Source organism: Callospermophilus lateralis, unplaced genomic scaffold, assembly GCF_048772815.1.
Source record: "Callospermophilus lateralis isolate mCalLat2 unplaced genomic scaffold, mCalLat2.hap1 Scaffold_52, whole genome shotgun sequence".
NCBI classification, from domain to species: Eukaryota; Metazoa; Chordata; class Mammalia; order Rodentia; family Sciuridae; genus Callospermophilus; species Callospermophilus lateralis.
This window is the reverse complement of record NW_027514454.1, coordinates 6,141,116-6,162,510: the sequence shown is the minus strand read 5'-3', so window position 1 is coordinate 6,162,510 and position 21,395 is coordinate 6,141,116. Positions and strand designations below refer to the sequence as shown.

Here is a 21,395-nt window from a genome sequence, read left to right as displayed (position 1 = left end):
ACTGAGAGAGTCTGGCCTGAAGCCCTCCTTGAGAGACCCACTTCCCCATCACATTGGGCCAAAACTAGGGACAGACAGCAATGGCCCATGGCCCAGGAAGAGTCCTCAGCACCCACTAGCCCCTGCCAGGCACCAGTGCTCTTGGCCACTTTGAGTCCCCTTTTGTGGACTTTGGGATTCAGTGCCAGAAGTCTGCCCTGCCCACACCTCCTCTCCACCCCTGGGCAGCACTGACCTGAGCAAGATGGAGCAGGATCTTGACAACCACCTCCCCAATGGCCACCAGGACTACCTGGGCCGTGGGCCCTGACCTCCCAGCAGAAAAGTGGACGAGGCCAGAGTCACCTGCTAAACCAAAACCCGAGTCCCTCCTCACACCTGAGGCCATGGACATGGCTCCTCCATCCTCAAGTGTCGAGGCTCATCGGCCCAGCCTCCCCCCAGGCCCTGACTTCCCAGCAGCTGGACAGGGAGAGCATAATTTTCTCATTGTCACAACAAAGCCTTTCCCTAATTGATCAACCTCATCAAGAAAATGAATAGACATCACACAGAACTGGAGCACAGAGTGGCCAGTCACAGGGTTGGGGGTGGACGAGTCACTGTCCAGTGTGTAGAAAACCCTCCTAGGGCTCCAGTGACCAAGGACCCAGGCTAAAGCAGATTATGTTGGGGCCCTGGGAGGACACAGAGGGCCCTACTCAAGAGAAGGTGGGAGGCATCCCCTGATCACAGGTCCAGGTCACAGAGCAGGTCAGGTTGTTGGGAAGGGAAGACTCCAGGGTCCCAGGGATGAGGATGTTTGGGGTGTAGGTCAGGGCTGGTGAGCAGAGGGGGACAGGCAGGGTCAGGAGGGAAGGTGGGAGATGGGGCCCTGAGATAAGCTCAGGCTCTGATCCAGCTTCTCCCTAAGCCCCTAATTCTTGACCCCAGCTCCCCCAGGGCAGGGTCCCACCCAGGCCTGTCCTGTGACCTCCCTAAGGCTGCCCTGTAATTGGAACCTCACCTGTCACCTTCACTGAGACCTTGTTGTTATAATAAATCCACCTAAACCTTCCTTTCTCCAACTGTACAAAGTTGGAGCCACTGTCACTGCACTTGGTGTCTCTGATGCTCAGGGATCAGTTGTTGGTTCCTGGGTCCCTGAGGAGGAGGAACCTGCCCTGGGTCTCCTCCTGCACTTTGCGAGTAGAGTTGGTGGTGGCCAATGCAGAGCCATAAGCTATACTGGTCCATGCACGGAACCAGGAGACAAAGACAGAGCCAGTCTCTGAGCCACGGTATGAGAAGCTGCAGGGCACCAGGACACATAGACCCTCCTGCACCGTCACGGACTTGGGCACATCCATGCTGTGTTCTGGATCCTTAGGGGAGCACCCCAGGGGAAGCCGAGGGTCATCACGGTGCACACTCCTTGGCCCCTCTGCACAGGTCCCCTCCACTGCCCACAGCAGGGACAGCAGCAGCAACTGCAGCATATGGAGGCAGAGAATCCTGGGCTCCTGGGACTGAGCAGAGCAGCAAGAGCCTGTGGAGGGGAAGCTGCAGGACCCACGGAAGCTGGGGAGGGCCTAAGGCCTGGGCGGTTCTCAGAAGAGGAACCTCAGACCCGCTCACCACTGCAGTCCATCTGCTCTGTGCTGAGGAGGGACACAACACAGCCAGAGACCCAGAGGCCTGCCAGAGAGGGGCTGAGGAGAGAGGAGACCAGGTCCTGCCCCATCTTGGGTACTTCCCTGGAACACTCAGGATGGGACCAGGACCCTGGGGACACTGGGAGTCCGAGACACTGGCAGGGTTCTGGGTCCTCCCACCCCGAGGGGCTGTTCTGTGTGTACTGGTCACACCAGGACCTGGCCAACTCCTACCTGGACCTGGGGCCATACTCGTCTCATTCCGTGGAGTGGTCAGTCCTGCAGGAGGGACTCTGTAGGGCCACGTCTGAGCACAAGAAAGGCAGAGGGGCACCAGCCAGCCAGACACTCTGCAAACCACGAGGCGCTCCCTGCACTGCTGGTGAGGCCACAAGAGGCTCCACCTGGTCCCCACCTGGGGCGCCCCACGCAGGAACTCAGGCCTCAGCTGCCTGCCCCAGAGCCACAGGTGCTGGGGAGTCAGCCACCTGCCTTGGTAGCATGAGGGTGGGGTTCAATAGGGCACAGAGCTGTCCCAGTGTCCAGTGCAGACACCAGGTCAGTGACCCTCTAGAACAGGTGCCACGGTGTGTCCTCAGGAGGCACAGAGAGGGGGCAGTGTCCTCAAACAGAGCTGAGGGGCTTCTCTCCCAAGAGTGCTGCCTCCTGGGTGAGCACTGGGGCCATTTGGGGACGTCCCCGTCACACATATTGGCACTTCCACATTAGTCTGCCTCTCACTGTGAAGTGGCCCTCAAGGGACGCCAGGTTTCCAGACAGCCCCAGTGGCTCACGAGGACAAGATGCAGTGCTCAGTTCGCGGGTTCCCCTCCCCCAGCAGGGGCTCAGGTCTGCTCCACTCTCCTGGCTACACATATTTCAGGGTCATTGCGGGTTGGCTGTGTCCCCAGGAGCTCCTTTCATGACGGAACCGCACACATGGCTTCTGTGGACACCTCTCACACATTCACCAGGTGACGGTAGGGTTGCTGTCAGGCCTGGTGACAGTGACAGAAAGTTGCTCTAAATATAGAAACACAAGGACAAGCCACTTATTGTGTGGAGGAGAGTCCCCATGTCACTTGGTGAAGATTTGGGAGAGGTTGTCTGGATCCCTGGCAAGAGTGTAGGTTCCCATTTAGATGACATCTCCAAACTCCTCCCAATGGGGCGGTATCGTTCATTGTCCTGCTGTCAGCCTCGGGGAGCTCTGGTGGCTGCAGGTCCTCTTCAGCATTTGGGGCCACCAGGGTGTCCCCAAACCTCTATCATGTTAACCCTCCTTGTTCCTTTGTGAAGGTTTCCTTGGTGCGTTACAGTTGTGCCGGAGAGCAGGGTCACTGGGACATCGTCATCTGGGCAGGGAAGGTGACTGGCTCCATTCAGTCCCAGTGCTGTCCCCCACCTTCTATCCTTCACCTATCACCTCCCCCACCCCCTGGGCTCTTCTACTGATTCACTGTACTCTCACTGGGGCTCTGTTGGAGCAGGAGAAGGTGGGATTCAGGCCCTGTTCCTGGGGACGCACAGCAGGACTTGGTCCACTGTGGTCCATGGTCCACCCCTCTGGTCGCTGTATTCCCCTGGAGCAGGCCACGCACCACCCCTGGCTGCAGTCTCCAGCCCCACAGGCCAAGGCTGCTGAGTAGCTTCTCCTCACTGACTGGCCCTGGATTCTCTGTGCCCAGTGGAGGGCTCTTCCTGGGGACCCGCCATGGAGACCCCACTCCCCCTGTAAACTCTCCTGCTCCAGGCCCCCCTCAGTGGAGATGGTGCTGTCCCCTGTGCCTGGCCTCCTGTGCTCAGGGGGCACCCTGCTGAGGCTCCTGCTGGGTCCTCCTCCCCTGCAGGTTAGGGCAGGCTGGGTTGGTCCAGCAGCTGCTGAGGGACAGGTGGCCACTTCCCCTTAGCTACATTGAATGCTGCCACAGTGACCCTGGGGTGGACATGTTGTCTCCAAGGCCTGTGTGGGTTCCCTGGGGGATGGTCACAGTGGAGCCTCTGGTGACAGGATCAGCTGTTCCTGGTCTTTTGAGGAACCGCGGTGTTGCCCTCCACAGCGGCTGCCCCCTTTCTCCTTCTCAGAACAGAGCAGATGCCTCCAGCACCCACATCCTCCTCCTCACTGGCATTGCCCATTTTAAAATTGGAACCTCATGATGGGTGTGAAGGGCACGAATTTGACAGGTGCAGTGTGAAGGGTGACATGGAGGTTTAGGGTTGCACTTTGCTGGTGACTCCTGATGCTGGTGTGTGTCCGCAGGCTTAGCCATTTGTGTACCTTGGAAAAATGTCTCCAAGTTCTTTCCCCAGTGTTTTGTACAGCCATGTGTGTATTCCTTACAGAGTGACCATTTATCAATCAGGAGGGGACCATTTTTATTCCTTTGTCATTTGTAGATCGCCTGGTTTGAGGTTCTTCTGTGAGGATTGAACCCAGTGTCCCACACATGCTGGGCCAGCACTGCACCACTGAGCTCCAGCTCCATGCCAGAGGGTTCACCTTGACATGCTCTGGACACAGCACACACCCTAGTCCCAGGGTTTCCTCTCATGTGTGACTTTTTCTCTCCCCCTTGAATGATCTCATCAGCAAAGCGGGTCCCTGTTCCCCAGCGTGGGTGTTGCACACCAGGAGCCCACTAGTGTGTTGGGGCTGGAAAATCCGAGCAAAGTTCAGGAACATAGGACAGGGAGCCACCTCAGGAGCAGAAGGTTACAGGACATGGCTCTGGGCTGAAGGGAGCCATCCAAAGAGGCCCCGGCCTTAGCCACCAGACCTGTAGATGTTTGCTTTAAAAATGGGGTTTGCAGATGAGACCAGTTAATGACCTTGATCAGAGTTGATCCTCCAGGATTATCCAGCAGGTGCCTGAATCCAATCATGGGGTCTCTCTGTGGGAGAGACCTGGGCAGGAGGCCAGGCATCCACAGAGGAAGAGACCGGGGGACGGCAGCCAGGGTCCAGGCTACACCCTGGCAGAAGCAGGGGTGGACCCCGCCCCAGCTCTGTAGAGACAGTGTGGGAATTGTCCCCCCGTGGCCATCACAGACCAATGGGCACATGGAGGAGATTTACAGGGCAGCTCTGGAGGGTGTGGAGCAGGATCCAAAAAATGCCCTCTGTCCCCAGAGCCATTTGTGTGTCCCTTTTTGCACAAAACTCTTCCAAAGAGTCCTTGTACTCCCAGCCTGCCCCTCCTTCCAGGTTTCCTGAATGTTCTCCAGGGAAGCCTCCACACCTGTCCCCTTTGCTGCATTGGGACTGCTGTTGCCCACGATCCTCCCCCTGCACAAAGGCCACCACAACAGGTGGAAGGCCCCAATGTGAGACCTAGAGCTGTCACATGCTGGAGGGAACACGGGGACAGCGCCCTGACCCTGGCCATGGTGGTGGTATCATTTCCTGGGTAACCCCAAAGCACAGGTGACAAGAACTGAACAAGACAGATGGGAATGCAGCAAAACCAAGGAAAGGACCAAGCAGGTAACAAGGAGAGAAGGGACAGGGTCAGATGTTCACAAATATAGACACATATGGATTAGGGCTGGACATCCAAAGTGCACAAGGAACAAAAAGATTTCACAACAACAAACCACCTGTTAAAAATGGACAAAGCCCCAAATAGATATTTCCCTGAAGCAGATTCCTGAGGAGAGTAGGAATATTTAAAACACCCAGGTCACTAGTCATCAGGGAAATGCAAATCAAAACCACAGTGGAGGGCGGGATTGAGGCTTAGTGGTAGAGCACTTGCTACAGGTGAGAGGCCCTAGGTTTTGTTCCTGGTTCCACATGAAATTAAAAACAAATAAAATAAAGGTTAAAAAAATGGATGTCCCCACACCCTTGCTAGGACAGCCAGGGTCAAAAAGAGAAAAGACAAGTGTCAGCAAGACACAGAGGAAGGAGCCCGTGCCCAGTCTGTGGGGTGTCTGTCAGCAGAGCCGCCCTGTGAAAGAGCACAGCCCCAACCCTGAGAGAAGGACCCGCCCAGGATCCAGCAGCCCCACTGTGGGGGTCAATGGCCACAGCAAGAGATGAGATTGTCAGAGAGACGCCTGCAGCCCATGTCCATTGCTGCGCTGTTCACAAGAACCAAGGCAGGGAGCCAGCCTCTGTGTCCACCAGGGAAATTTGTATATGAAGAGGTGATGCACGCGCGCGCACACACACACACACACACACACACACACACACACAACTTACAGGAGAACACATTCATATACATACATGCACACACATACATGAAGTGATGCACACACAATTGCACACACATGCACACACACACAGCATGATCTTATACGGCCTTAGAAAATAGAGCTGTTTTCACAACACACACGAGCTTGGATGGCATGATTTTAAGTAAAATACGTGGGAACTTGAAAGAAAAATATCCCATATGTCATTGTGTGTGGAATGTGACAAATTCACACCCAAATACAAGACTATAGAGCTGGGTGAGCCAGGTGAGAGGAGGGTCCAAGGGTCCAGAGCTGCACCTGGGAGGAATGAGTTCTGGGGTCGAGGGCACCCAGGGGACAAGGTCAGTGTGACGTGCAGTGTATTTCAGCACAGCTAAGAGAGCACCCCCAATCTCCCATGACAGAGCAACAGGGCACACACTGCCAGGCACAGAGCATCTTCCCACAGCACAGGGTGTGCCAGGTGGGAGTGCAGAGGGGCTGGTGGGGTTGAGAGTGCTCACATGGGAGTCCCTGTGCTCAGCCCTCCAGGCTATAGGTGAGTGTCACAACTCAGTGCTGCACACAGTGAGCAGATGACACCTCTATCTGTCCATAAGAGAGTGACATTAGTGATGGTAACAACAGAGCACAGTGATGCATATTCACAAAAGCCACGTTGTGCCTAAATATGGGACATTTTATTTGTCAGTTGGACCACATTGAAGTGCTTGTTCTTTGGGGTGAATATAGAAATATCTGCACAGATTAAGGTCAAGAAACTCTTTCTATGAGTTTTCTTTTCGTAGTTTTACAGATTTAGGTCTCATGTTAAGTCTTCAGCCCATTTTGAGTGGTTTTTCTATGTGGCACAAAATGTGTTCACTTTCATTCCTCTGCATGTGGATATCATTTTTCCTAGAATTTATAGACTTTATGTAGCTGTGATTCTGCTGGTAACAACTTCTAAAAATAATTTTCAATTAAGATATAAGATACACACCAAAAATTGAACGTGTTAAAGTGCACAGTAGGGATTTTAGTGTATTCAAACTTGTGCAGCCATCCCCATCGTCTAATTCTAGAACATTTCATCATCACACAGAACGCCAGTGTGTTCTAACCTGCACTCTCCCAGCTCCCAGCCCCAGGACCAGAAATACACTAACATACTCTCTGTAACAATTGATTGATCTAATCTGGGTATTTTAATAAGTGAAATAAAATAAAATATAGTTTTGGGGACTTTCTCTCTCTCACTGAGCATGTTTCTCGCCTCTTCATGTCATTTCTCAGTGCCCCTTTAGTCTTTATGTTGAAGAATCTCCCAATGTATGTCCACCACATTTTATTTTACATATTTATTAACTGATGGACATTTTGGTTATTTCCACTCTTTGGCTATTATGAATAAATCACAAACCCATAAATCACACTGCTGTGACTAGGAACTACTTTTTAGTTGACATCTAATGAAAAATTACTGATGCAATTTACAACTCTAGAGAAACTCTGTCTCACTTAATCCTCCAGCAACCTGGGACATAGATCTCAGTATCCCTTCACATAGAATGTCATAGACCCATAAGAGTCCTGTGTCTCGACAAAGGATGTGAGCAGCCATTGGGTTGACAGGTTTCATATTCAACTAGACTCCAAATGGAGTGCCCTTCTCAGGATTTCATGTAGCTTTAAAACCTGCGATATAAGCATGATCAAGTTCATTCTATCACGTTCATCTCCTCATGAATAAGATATGAGACTAAATCAGCTGGTCCTGACCACCTTATAAGGTTGCTAAGACATTCCAGGAAAGAGTTGTAAACTACACACAAGACAAGTTACAGATATCTTCAGGTATGACCTGAGATGACCCACACAGTGTGCCAGCAAAGGGATCTAGATTCTTCTTCATCATAAACTGGAAGTCAGAAGGCCTGATCTTTGTCCTTACTTCCTGGGTGAGTCTCAAGAAAGTCACTTCCCTCACTATTGGACTCTCCCAAGATTGGCAACCAGTGGTACCCAAGCTGGGAACTCACTACTTCTCTTTTGTTAAAAAAAAGAAAAAGTCAAGCACACTGCCTGTGTGAATCCTAGTTAGCTGTATAGGAGCAGACAAGCTGCTTCACTCCTCCCTAGCCCTGTTTCCTTGTGTTTAAAACGTGTAATAATAACAGCCCCCATCTCATATGGTTGTGGCTCAGGGTTAAATGAGCTAATAGAACAACCTCACATAGAGTGATGCCTTATAATGTTAGTTACTTCTTAGTGAACTGCCTGCCTGGCTCCGTCAGCCTTGGATTTGGATGAGCTCTAGGTCCCCTTTACTCCTGCCTGTGCTACAGACTCTGCCCTCCTCTTCCCTATTGCACAGTTCTCCATGTTGACAGGGCCCTCAGGGTGGAGTTCACCTGCAGAGTTAACCCTCACTGTCCAAACTGACTGCCCGACTTCTGCTCACAGAATGAAGATTCTGCCAAGTTCCCCAGTCAGGAGCCTCTCCACAACAAACACATGCTGGCTTGCTGTTTTTCTTCTGTTTCTATAATTTAAAAATCTCAGGCTGGGGTTGTGGATCAGTGGTAGAGCAATCGCCTCACAGCTGTGAGACCCTGGGTTCCATCCTCAGCACCACAGAAGAAAATAAGTTAAAAAAATAAAGCTATAAAAAATAAGAAAACCTCATTTGGGATATTGAATGAACCTTACCTGGGTTTTGGCTCAGGCTTTGCCAGTAAATCACTGAAGACCTTGGATCAAGTATTTTTTCCCTCTTGGTTTCCTTTTTCTCATTGATGACAAGACTGGTCTTTATTCCTGAAGATTTAGGGTCCATCTAGTTTTAAAACTCTGACTTCTTCTTGTTCCTCTCTGCCAGGCTCCTGACCACCACTTTTCTCAAGTTCACCTTGGTCTGTGTTCCAGGGGCTGCAGGCAATTCTTTGTCTTGGACTCACTTACCTCCGTGTGTTTCCTTAGCAGAGGGAGAAGAGTGGAAATGCCTCTCCCTGCCTTTATAAAGGAAGCACTGACTTACATTAATGGTAAAAATGGTTTTCTAGAGAAGCCCAAGGCTAACAGGGAGACTGATACCCTGTCTTTATAGGTGGGATAACTTGTGAGACTAATAACTGACTGCCTTCTCCTAAGAGATTGATGTAGAGGAGCCTAATTAACCCACTAACAAGCAGGGCATGAAGGGGTGAATTGTCTCAGTAATTAATGAACTGATTCACAAGGGGCTAATCATTGACTCCTTAGGGCACTAATCTGATCCTTCACTGACACACAGCTTAGTTGCTTTACCAACAGACTGGTGACTAACTTGCTGCCCTTTTGCCTGACCGGGTGATGGATCTGGAAACAGGCCGACTAGGGAACTGATGGGGAGGCAGGCTGACCAGGTGACAGGAGTGATATAGAACAGCACAGACCAGGGAGCATAGACACGGTCTCCAGGTGAACTGACCAGAGCTCCAAGCTCTCGGCTGCCCTTGTACCCCCCACAGGCCTGCAAGGCCTTGGTGCAGGGCCTCCAAGGCCAGTGGCTGGATCACTGAAGACCACAGCAACCCCGGCTCTTGGAGCTCAGTCTGGGGAGTCCCAGGAAGGACCCCTCTGCCACTCCAGAAACGCCACAAGCAATGTATGTCCAGAGACAGGTCATCATCATTTTGTGGTGCAGGGAAGGCACAGGGAAGTCAATTGCTGGCCAGAACCCCCGCCCCCGCAGGTCACACCCACATCATCAGCCAATCAGCAGTTGCATGATATTTTCAACAGCCAATCAGCGGCTGTGTGCATTTTCAGCAGCCAATCAGCATCTGCACATGCCTACTCCACACCCCCAGCCAGTCAGGCAGATGGAGCAGGGGCCTCAGGAGCTGAGGCACAGTGACCAGGGCCAATCAGGAGCTCACCTGCATGTCCCGCCTCTCGTTGTGACCAGTGGGACAGAGCTAATCAATAGAGGGGGGCAGAGTCCTGGGAGTTGGTAGGCAGCAGTTTTTACTTGGGGAGGCTTCTCTTGACCACACTCATGAAAGCCCACCCACCCTCCAACCCAGACACTCCCTTCCTCTTGATTGATCCTTCTAATCTCCCATGCTTCAACCACTGCATGCTTTCTGACCCACTTCAAAACATTATGCTGATCAATTCTGCTTTTATCGCCTGTCCCACTAGGACATAAGCTCGAGGTGGCAGAAATTGATATCACTACATTTCCTGGCTGTGTCCTCCAGGCTTGAAATATTGCCTACATCATATTCACCCGTGAGTGGTCATTTAATTAGGGACAAGCACGTCGGGCGGGCCTCGGAATTCCACAGGTTAGACATAGAGATCACTTTGTAAGATGTGGCTGATGTGGATAAACAGGTGACACTCCCACCCCCAGAGCAGGAGAGTCCCATGTGCTCTACATCTCTGCTAACAGGTGATGAAGGCGTGTATGTGTGTGTGTGTGTGTGTGTGTGTTTGTGTGTGTGTGTGTGTGTGTGTGTGTGTGTGTGTGTTAGGGTGGTCCCATGATTTTAATTTGCATTTCCCAGAGGGGTAATGTTATTTTCTATACTTATAAACCATTTGGAAATGTCTGGGTGTGAGGGCTGTGTGAACACTATTTTCATTAAAATAAAATTTAGTTGTTTTGTAATTTTTATATTTCTTGTTTTATAGCAGTTATATAGTGGGATATGAATTCTTTTTTTTTTAGAATCACACATTGTAAATATCTTCAAGACTTTGCTTTCCTTTCACTCTCTTAGTGTTGTTTATTATTATTATTTTTAATGTATTAAAGATTGAAACCAAGTGCGATTCACTACTGAGCCAAATCTCCAGGCCCTTTTATTTTTTATGTTGAGACAGAGTCTTGTTAAGTTGCTTTGGGCTTTGCTAATTTTGCTGACCTGGCCTCATACCTGCAATCCTCTTGCCTCAACCTCCTGAGTCACTTGGATTACAGATGTGTGCCACCACACCTGACTTTAATGCTTTAAAATTGAGAGAAGTTCTTAGAATTTTAAGTGAAATCCAATTTAACATTTTTTAAAAATTAGGGTCTGGGTTGTGGCTCACCAGTACAGTGCTTGCTTCACACTGATGAGGCACTAGGTTCAATCCTCAGGACCACATAAAAATAAAAAAAAATAAATGTATTGTGTCCATTTACAACTAAAAAAATTTTAAACATGGGTACTGATTTTTGTATACTGATTAAGAAATATAAGTCCCCCTAATATTATAAAATATTCCTCTTTGCTTCTTCTAGGAGCTTCACTGTATTATAGTGACACTTAAGTCTATGATATATAACAAATGGATATTTGGATGTGATATGAAATGTGGATCCAGGTTAATCCTCTTTTGTTTAAATTTCTAATGACTTTGGCACCAATTATTGAAAACACCATTTCTCCCCTGAATCCTTGTGGCCCTTAATCACCCCCAGTTCTCTGTGTTCCCAGGTCTTTACTTAGGTGCCCTATTCTGATCCAGTAGCCTGTTTATCTCTGCTTCCACCAAAACCAGTGTCTTAGTTACTCTAACTTCATCCAAATCTAAAAGTCAGGCATCTTCAGGATTCCAGCTTTCTATTACTTCAAGAAAGTCTTAAATTTTCAGCTTTTTTGCATTTTCTTATAACTTTGAAACAGCTTGTGAACCCCCTCCACATACACACCTGCCAGAATTTTGATTGAAATTTTATTGAACTGATGGAAACGTTTGGGGTGAAATGATCCCAAATATGGTACAATACTCTTTATAATTTTTTGAGAAAATAGATGAGAAATAATAATTATGGTTTTAACCATTTAAAGAGTAATTGTCAGTGTCATTAAAGACAGAGGTTTCAGTTTGGATTGTCATGTGGGGATCCTGGCATGGACGTTCCTCCTGGTGGCCAGCTCCATTTCCCTGTGGTCCTGTGTATCTGGCACATCCTCAGCACGATGCTGGCCTCCAGAATGAGCTGGTGCTCCTTTCCCCACACTTTATGGAGGAGATTGACGTTCATGTTAGCCCCACATGATCAGTAGAGGTGATCAGTGAGGCCATCTGGGCCAGGACTGTCCTGGTGGAGGTCTTGGGTTAGGGACTCATCTTCTTGCCAGTGTGAGGTCTGCTCAGAGGCTCCGCCTGCTCATGGTTCAACCTGTGTAGGTTGCAGGTTCCAGGAATCTGTCCTCTCACCCCGGTGGGGCCACTCATTAACTAGGACTGTCCCAGGGGCTCAATTAATCATCTTCATTTCTCTAAAGTCATTGGGATAGCCTCATTTTCATTTACGACTTTCATGATTTGAGAGTCTGTACTTGGTCAGTCAAGTACAGACTCTTTGGTCAATTCTGTTTGATTTTTTTAAGAAGCAGTTTCTTGTTTGCTTGATTTTCTGTTACTTTTCTGTCTGGTGTCATGGTGTCTGTGGTGACCGTGGTTCCCCTCTGTTAGGTTTGTACTTTGGTCTTTGCCTGACATCAGGTCACTGGTTGGAGACCTTTCCTCCCCAGGTCAGCTCTTATGCTCACTTTTCTCTCCAGCTCTGCCCCCTAGACCTGTGGATCCTCATGCTGTGTCCTGCTGCTCTTCATCTCCAGGAATTGTTGGGTCTCCCTGGGGAGTTCTTCTTGCCCAGAGGGTGTTTACCATTGGTGTAGGATTTCCACATCCGTGTGGCTCTCTGCTCTCCTCTTGGGATGGATTTCTGGTCTTGTTCCATCATGATAGGAAAAGATGCCACACGATTCCAACCTTATAAAATCCATGATGACCTGTGTATGGCCCAGGGGTCCTCCTGCCCCAGAAGATTATCCTGTTGATAAATCTCCTTCTGAGTCCAGGTTTGTCCTTTCCATGAGACTGCAGGGTGACGTCCGCCCTCATCCTGGCTGCCTGGCCCTTGGGCACAGACCCCAGGTGACTCTGGAGGACCCTGATGTACAGGACCTGGCTGCTCCTTGGCTCCTCTCTTTTGGCCAACTCCTGCCTCCCCTCCAGGTGCAGCTGTAAGGATCTTCTTCCAGGGAAACTCTCCAACCTCCACTGCCAGGAAAGGACTGAGATGTTCTCACTAGTCACAGGCTGGAGAACGGAGGAGGAAAGAGAAAGAAAGGGAGGTTTGGTGTGACAATGACGGTTTTAAGCTAAATCAAAAAAGAACAAACAAAGGCTCCACCCCCCTCTCCTGCAGGTTGGAGATCCCCCATCAAGGTGACATCCTTCAGCTATTAGGTCCAACTAATCAAGGAGCATCAACACCTTCCTTCCCTGGACTGCCCCTGTCCCAGGATTCTGCTCGCTCTGTGTCACCTTGTCCCTTATATCTACAGCCAGTGTAAGTTCAGGGAGATGGTTTACATTTCTTCTGCCCATAATGTCATTCAAACCCTCCTGGTCCCTTAACTCTGGTGTGCCAATGCATGAATGTCACAGGTGAAATGAGGAGACTGTGACACTGTCACCTAATCTGTGGATTAGTCCACATGATGGGATAATAATTTGAGGGATTACTGGGTGGTGATGGGAGGCATATGGGGATGGCTGGAAGAAGCAGTCCCTGGGGTGTGCCTTTGGGGCTTTTACTTGTCGCCGGCTCTGCCCTCCAACTGTGCTCTCCTCTGCCCTGGGATGAGCAGCTGTCCTCCACCACACCCTTCTGCTACGATGTCCCACCTCACCTTGGCCCCAGAGAAATGGAGTCTGCCCACCATAGACTGAACCTCTGTGATTCCCAGATAAACTCCTCTTCCTCTGAGCTGTTCTCACCAGGTGTTTGGGCCACATCAGTGAAAAACTGACACAGTCAATTAGAAAATTGATCAATGACTTCAGCAGCACGTGGCACTCAACTGAATGCACTTTGACCATTCCCCCAAAGCTGACTGCTGCTGGACGCTTACCACACCCCAGACATGCACCAGACTGCTGGGCCACTTCCCTGAATCCTCAACATGAACCCATGAGCTAAGTGGTCCTGTTATCCCCATTTACAGATGTGTGAAGGGAAGAAGGAAGAGATGGAGTTGTGAAGCAGGCATTAGAGTCCTGGATATCTGACTTCAAATTTTCATCCCCATCACCATCATCACAATCACCCCCATTTCCACTAGCACCATTAGCAGCAGCAGCAGCAGCAGCAGCAGCATCACCGTCACTATCACCATCACCACCATCACCACCATCATCACCATCACCATCATCACCATCACCATCATCAACATCATCATCAGTATCATCATCATCACATTTTGGTTTTGGGGACTGAACACAGGGGCACTTTACCACTGAGCCACATCCCAAGCCTTTTTCAATTTTTATTTTGAGAGAGGGTCTCTTGACTTTGCTCAGGGCCTCCCTTATTGCTGAGGCTGGCTTTGAACTTGTGATCCTTGGACCTCAGCATCCCAAGGCACTGGGATTACAGCCAATGCCACTGTGACAAACCTATTATTTTTCTAATTGAGGCAAAATAACATGACATAAAATGAACCATTTTAAAGCAAACAACTCAATGACATTTAATACATTCACAATGTTGTGCGACCACCTCTATCTAGTTGCAAAACATTTTTATAACCTCAAAAGGAGAACTTTTGTGTCCACTAAGCAGTTGGTATCCATTTCCTCCTCATCCACCTCCTGAAACTCACCAATTTAATTTCTGTTTCCAGTGTTTTACCTCCTCTGGACATTCCCTATTGTTGGAATCATACAAAATGTGATCATTCATGTTGGGCTTCTCATGTAGCATCATGTTCTTGAGACTCATCCATGCTGTAGTGGACCTCCATGTTCAGTCCTTTTATGGTTGAGTGATACTCCACCATATGGGTAGGTCACAGTGTGCTAATCCATTCATCAGTTCATAGGCATTTGGTTTTTCTCCACCTTCTGGCTCTTACAAAGGGGTTTAAATTTACCCATTATTCTCTATAGCTTCCTCTCAGACAATTCAGACAGTCTCTAAATCCTATAAATACAGCTATGGAGAAGAGATGGATGAGATCCAAGAGGAAGAAGTTCTAGAATTTTCCCAGGGTGGTAGGAAGGACTTGGAGAAGGCTCATGCTGGAGAGAATGTTGTCTTTGGGTCTTGAAGCTCTTTATATAGTACCAGAGCACTCCCAGGCCCAGGGAGGCAGGAGAAGGGGAAGACTCACCAGATCAGGAAGTGGCTCAGTGGCCCCTTAGATAAACAGGCAGAGAGGACCTCAACTGGGACATGAGAGATTGGAGGATGAAAGGATGAGACTTGTCCCACAAGATCCTGTGAGTGAAAGGCCTGGGATCACGTTCAGTGGTAAATCAGAACTGGATGCAGAGAACAATTCCACCCCACCCCACCCCGCCCTGTGCTTAGGACAGAGTGCATGTCCCAGTGTCACCTCCTCCTGTGGAGATGTCCCGTGGTGATCTCAGATTTTAACAAGGGCATCTGGGTGAGGGATTTATAGACACTCTCTCTACCATCTCAGCAAATTTTCTGTAAATATAAAATTCCTCAAAATGAAAAATTTCTTTAAAAATAAGAAAGTGTTGGAGACGTGGCTCAGGGATAGAGCTCCTGTTTAGCCTGTATGAGACCTGGGGCTCCGTCCTCAGCCCTGCAAAAAATAAAATGAAGTAAAACAATAACACCTGTCATTTCTCTCCTACCAGGACATTGGGTCTGGCTGGCTTGAGAGCCAGAGCTCCAGTTTTCCATGGCATAGTGAAGGATCCCCTCAGGACCCAGGGTAGCTGCTGCCCTGCTGTGTGTGTTGTAGCATGAGCGGGTTCTCCCTTGTCCATGGCCATGTTTTGTGCATTGTGGTGTGTTTGTGTTGGTATCTGTTGCCTCTGTTTGTGTCTGAGGTAGGTGTGTGTGTGCATATGTGGGGTGCACATCAGCATCTGGAGTGTATATGTGTCCTGAATGTGGGTCTGCATGTGTGTCCATGGTGTTTGTGCACATGTCTGAGGTGTGCATGTGGATTTTTCTGTGTTTGAGCTGTGATGTGTCTGAGGTGTGTATGCATCTCATCTCTTAGTGCATGTGTGTGTCTGCATGAGGAATATGTGTGAATTTTGAGATGTGCCTGTTTATATGTGTGAATGTGTGTTTGAATCTGTGCGTGCAGGTGCATGTGATATGGTCACTCTCTGTATGTTCATTTTGTTTCATTCCAAACTTCTTGTCACCAACCAGAATAACATGCAATACACTTAGTTATTATTTACCTGTCTTTCTCAATATTAAGTTGTATACCTAATGATGATTTTGTATCTCTTCTGCTTACTGCTGAATCCTTCTTAGAACAATGTGTGGCATATGTGAGGTGCTCAGTAGTTACTTTACAAATGGTAAGGAAATACAGAATTGCAAAATGAGATTGCTTCTCCAAGGGACGACTCTGTGCTCTTTAAAGCATCCTATCTGCAGTGATCTGATCCCAGCCTGGTGTGCCTTTGTGCTATATGACCATGCCTTAAGGGAGAGATGGAGAAGGGCAAACCATTCCTCCCACACATGAACCTGCCTTCTGTCTCCTGGAGGCCCTTGGTTCCCACACAGTGAGCTGGTTTCATAGTTCATCCACAAATTCCTATCAAAACACTTGTGTTTCTTTCTCTCCTTTCTGGTTCTCTCATTAATAATGAGTGAAGTAAAATATCTAATGTGTTAATTTTCCCTGTATGACAGTCATGGTGGTGACCCTGTTTGGGGAAAATCATCCTTGGATGGAGTAGTGAAGGAACCCAGGTGTGCCTCTGTGCACAGGGTCCCTGCTGGGTCTGTGCTCTTGGCCTTAGAGACAGCATCCCAGGCCTCCAGATGGAGCAGATCCTGGAGAGGCCACAGGGGAGGAGGATGTTTGCCCAGGTGGGCCCCCCACGGAGGCAGGGACCAGAAGGAGAGGGGCACATGGGAGGTGGGGGATGCAGGCATGAGGTCCCCATGCTCCTGTCTCAGTGGCACCCAGACTCCTTGTCCTTCAAGGACTCTGGGCTCAGGTCAGCCTGGGCTGAGAAGAAGCTGCAGGAAGCATCTGGGCAGAAATTGGGCTGGGGCCTGCGGTGCCTGAGACAACGTGGCAAGAGACGGACTCCCCAGACAGAAATGTGAGAAGACAGAGGGAAACCTCTGAGGGGAAAGAGGGAAATAAATTCAGATGAAGAGTGGAGAAGGCCTGTGGGTGTGGGCTGCCAGGAGCAGGCTGCTCACCAGAGCCAACCTGATTCTCCCAGGGTCTTGGTGTGCTCTAAATGCCTGTGAGTGACTTATGCTCCTTACCAATGCTGTCCCAAGACCGCACGGCGACTCCCACCTGGTCACTGGAGGTATCCCTGCTAACCCACCCTCACCTCAGGACAGCCTGAATCCCTCTCTAACACCCCCAGGGCCAAGACGCCCCAGCCTGGACACACACACCCCACATGGACCTGGACACCCTTGACCAGCTCACAGACAGCGTGTCACCAGGCCCCTCTCTAACCCACCTCTGCACTGAAGTGTGCACAAGGCTCTGCTCAGGGACCTCCATCCACCAGGAGACTCTGCCCAGGGACATCCCTGCAGGGGGTCTGCCACTGACCGTGGTGCTGAAACAGGGTCAGGATCCAGCTCAGCTGCCCCAGCTCTGCAGAGAGCTGAGCCCAGAGCCTGAGGAGCCCAGTGTGGCCCAGGAGGGGATGGCCAGGCCTGCTTCAGAGGCACAGGTGGAGACACAGGTGTAGTCACAGGGGACCAGACATCAGAGGTGGGCTGTGCTGAGCACCCCCTGCAGCTGCCTGTCCCCCTCAGGCAACATCCTCCTGAGGGCAAGGTCATCTGCCCCCCAGGCTGGCCACAGGGAAGGGGCTGTGCTTGATGAGGCCCTCTGCTGGCCCCTGAGCTGCTCCTGTAAGCATCATGCTTCACACCAGCCTCATGACTTTGACCAAGAAGAAAACTGAGGTTCAGAAATACCAGTGGCCATGGCTCAGGCCTGATGGGGAGGGGACCACCTGTGACCACTGATTCAGCTCTGATTGGCTCCCCTTCAAGGAAATGTCGGTCCTGCCTGAGGCCATCAGAGGGAGCCTGTTCTACCAGGAGCCCACGTGGCTGCCTTCTGCTGCTGGCCAGGGGTGGGGGTGGGGTCCTGAGGGACCTGCCACTGTGGGGTGGTGGCGGCTGAAGGGGCAGAAGAGACCCTGCCTCCGTGTCTCTCCAGTCCAGGGTCCTGACCAGCTGGCCTCACCCACTTCTCAGAGTCCCTCCGTCTTTTTAACCATTTACAGGTTCCTAGTTGCACTGAGGCGGGAGGAGCAGGGGACATGGGACGATGCCAACTTCTCAGGACCCGGAAGCATCACAGCCACCTCCCAGTGTCTCGGCAGTGAAGACAAGCTGGTCACACCTGCCACCAGCCTGGACAGGAGCCTGACTCAGCCGCCCTGCTGAGGACCTGGGAGTGCATCCAGGCCACAGGTGCTTTTCACTCACGGCCAGAGTCCACCATTATTTACTGGTCCTCATGAATTTCTGGCGTAATGCTGTCCCTGCCATGGTTTGGTGCTGCTTGGTGCATGTTGGGCAGTTACGTCCTGAACTAGCTTTCATTGTTATAATTGGGTTTTCTAGAAGGACAGTCATGAGCTCAACTTCACCACTCAACCCAGCATCTGCCTTTGAGCTCATTCTGAAGGGCATGGAGATTTTAGCCTACCTGTGGTCAGCTCTGAGTTCTAGAAAGTTTTCTCAGTGCTAGCCTGCAATTGCCTGTGGCAGGACATAAAGGAGCTGGGAAGGCTGAGTAGAAGACAGGAGGAATGGAGAGAAGGAGGCTGGGAGTGGAGGGAGGTGGTGCAGGTCAGGGGGAGAGCGCCCCCTGCAGAGTGTGGGCAGACGGAGCCTGAGCTGCTGATTCAGTGTCTGTGCTCAGGGGCCTCTGGACTAAAGTCAGGGGGAAGGACCAGGATGCACAGTCATGGGCTCCTGCAGGTGCATGTTATGCTCACCTCTGGCTCCCTCACAGTCAGTGTTACACTAATGCAGACCTGGATTCTGGTATACAGAGCGGCAGAGTGGCTGGCCTGTGTCACAGGGTTCATCAGGAGTGAGCAGAGGTGTGATCCAGGTCTTTGGTGGCAAATTCTCAGATAATGTAATTACAGCAGGAAACGCACTCATGGCTGCTTAGGGACCCCTTCTCTATGTGGTGTCAGTCATCAGCCTCTTGGTCCCATAATGGGTGGGATTGCGCCCCTGGCCAGCACGGGCAGCTGAACTAAGATGGCTCCTGTGAATTTGCAGGGACACAAAACAAAACACAATTTACCTTCACACAACCTCAGGACGGCTTCCCAGTCATTGGCCTCATACTCACCCAAAGGAGAGAACAAGAGAAATTCACAATAGCCTTATGTGTGTCTGTGTGTGTGTGTGTGTGAGAGAGAGAGAGAGAGAGAGAGAGAGAGAGAGAGAGAGAGAGAGAGAGAACACATTTGGAGGTCATTTTTTATTGGAGGACTCTGTTCTTAGAAAGTTCTATACCTAAAAGGGCAGAGGGGCAGGACTACAAGGGAACAGGTGAGTGTAACTCCACCCTAGGGTTGTGCCGAACACAGAAGGCCTCCCTGCTGTTCCCTTGAGTCTCTGACAAGGCCACAGGAATGCAGGGTTGGCCAGATCCTGGGGCATCAGGACTGGAGGGCGTGGTCACTCAGTGTGGCTCCACAGCAGGTGTCCTCTGCTGAGACAGGCTCCTGCTGGTCCCTCCCTGTGCCCTGATGTCTGAGTACTGGGTGGAGGTGTCCTCTGCAGGACTTGCCCCATGGACATTGCAGGAGGCCTGGTGAAAGCTGAGGGTGGCGTAGTGTAGCTCCTGCTCTTGCCCCAAGTCAGGGCCATCTCCTGAGGAGCTTCAGTGGTCAGCAGGGCCAGGCAGCGGGGGCTCCTGCTGACACACCTGTGTGGAAAGGAGAGAGGGTCACACAGGGCAGGGTGGGGAAGCTGGAGGGGCTGGGCGCGGTCCACCCTGGCAGGACCCTCCTGCCCCTCCTTCCTGCTCCCTAGGTGGCCTGATGCCTCACAACACAGGAGTCCCCTCTGCTCCCAATCCTGCTCTGCATTCACAGACCTGGGTGCAGACCCCTGTTCTGCTGTCTCACAGACACGGGAACTGACTCAGAGAGGAGGGGCTTCCCCTCACGCATCCTCCATCCCAAACACCACTGGGGTCCTGGGCCTCTGTGCCCAGCACTGGGTGTACAGGAGGTGGAAGTGCAGAGGGAGCCCTGTGGGTCAGTGTTAGAGGGAACCAGTGCAGATTGCTGAATAGGCAGGTGATTGCCCATGGCGACTTCAGAGGACAGGGCACAGGTGACCACAGAGGTCTTGTTGTGGAGCTCAGGTGGGGAAGCCCAGGGAATGAGGCTGCCACCAGATGTGGCACAGCTGTGCCCACAGGAGCCTGGGCAGCTATGGAGTGGGGCCGAGTTGCCTGGAGGGTTCGGAGATGCAGCCCTTCTCTGCTGCAGGCCCAGTTCTGGGCTCTAGGTCCACTCCGCTGACCGTGACCCTGCCTTTCCTGCCCCAAATGCCAGGGCAGGCTGCCAAGGGGCTCCTCTTCTGCAATGAGAAGCAGTGCTTTTCAAACTTGGGTGGGGACAAGGACAGTTGGTGCAGGTCCTGCTCATGGGCTGGGGAAGGGGTATGAGGCAGAAAGGAGTGGGGGAGGGAGCTGGGCTCAGGGGGAGGGCTGCCTTAGGCTGAATTCAGAGGAACAGGAGTACCTTGGTGGAGGTGGGCAGAGGGAGAAGGATGGGGGACTGGGGTGGAGAGGGGCCAGGTCTCTGTTGGGCTGTGGGGACAGGAGTGCCATCAGAGATGGGGAACCCAGCGAGTGAAGGGTGTAGGGATGGGTTAGCCATGCACTTCTGAGGTTCTGACATCAGGGCCTTGCCCACCCCAGACACTGCCTCTCTCAGAGCCCATCCCCAGGGACAGCAGAGGACACGCCTACTATGAACCTTTCCCTGCAGACCAGGTACCCAGACCCCAGACCAACCACGTCCTCCTTGAGCCCTTCCTCTCTGGATGACCATCACATAACCTAATAACCTAGGGCAAGGCGTCAGACAATAGAGACACACCAATCCCAGGCTCTGCTGACACAAAACAGCCAGTCCTACCTGCTGCCCGCCCGGTCTCACCCAGGCCCTCAGCATGGGCTCCTTCCCACGACTTCCCCTCCCCCTGTCCCCTGACCAGCCCTCCTGCTCCACAAGTGGCCTTGCTTGGCGTGGCCTGCCAGTTCCTTTTTGGAACTGGGAGTCACACACTGTCTTCACACAAGGCCATCATCTCCGGTAGACTGGCCTTGCCATGTCTGAACACTAGACCTAAACTCTAAAACAAGGGACAGCGACCAGCTCAGTTCTAGGCATGCTGAGTGGGCACCACCATGGCCACCTGGGGACATGCCCTGAGGACAGGTTGTATCACAGGGTGCACAGGGCACTTACCAGGGAGGCTGGCTGGAGGGCGGGGTAGGTGTCACTCATTCCCTCTGCTGCCCTGGCTGCCTTCCTCCTGTGGGATAT

At 51.2% G+C, this 21,395-nt stretch overlaps 1 pseudogene; it reads left to right on the top strand.

The window, feature by feature from the left end:
* The window catches only part of LOC143390301 (sialic acid-binding Ig-like lectin 9), a 37,313-nt pseudogene extending 19,061 nt beyond the window's left edge, over positions 1 to 18,252 (top strand).
* Positions 18,253 to 21,395: the final 3,143 nt, after the last annotated feature.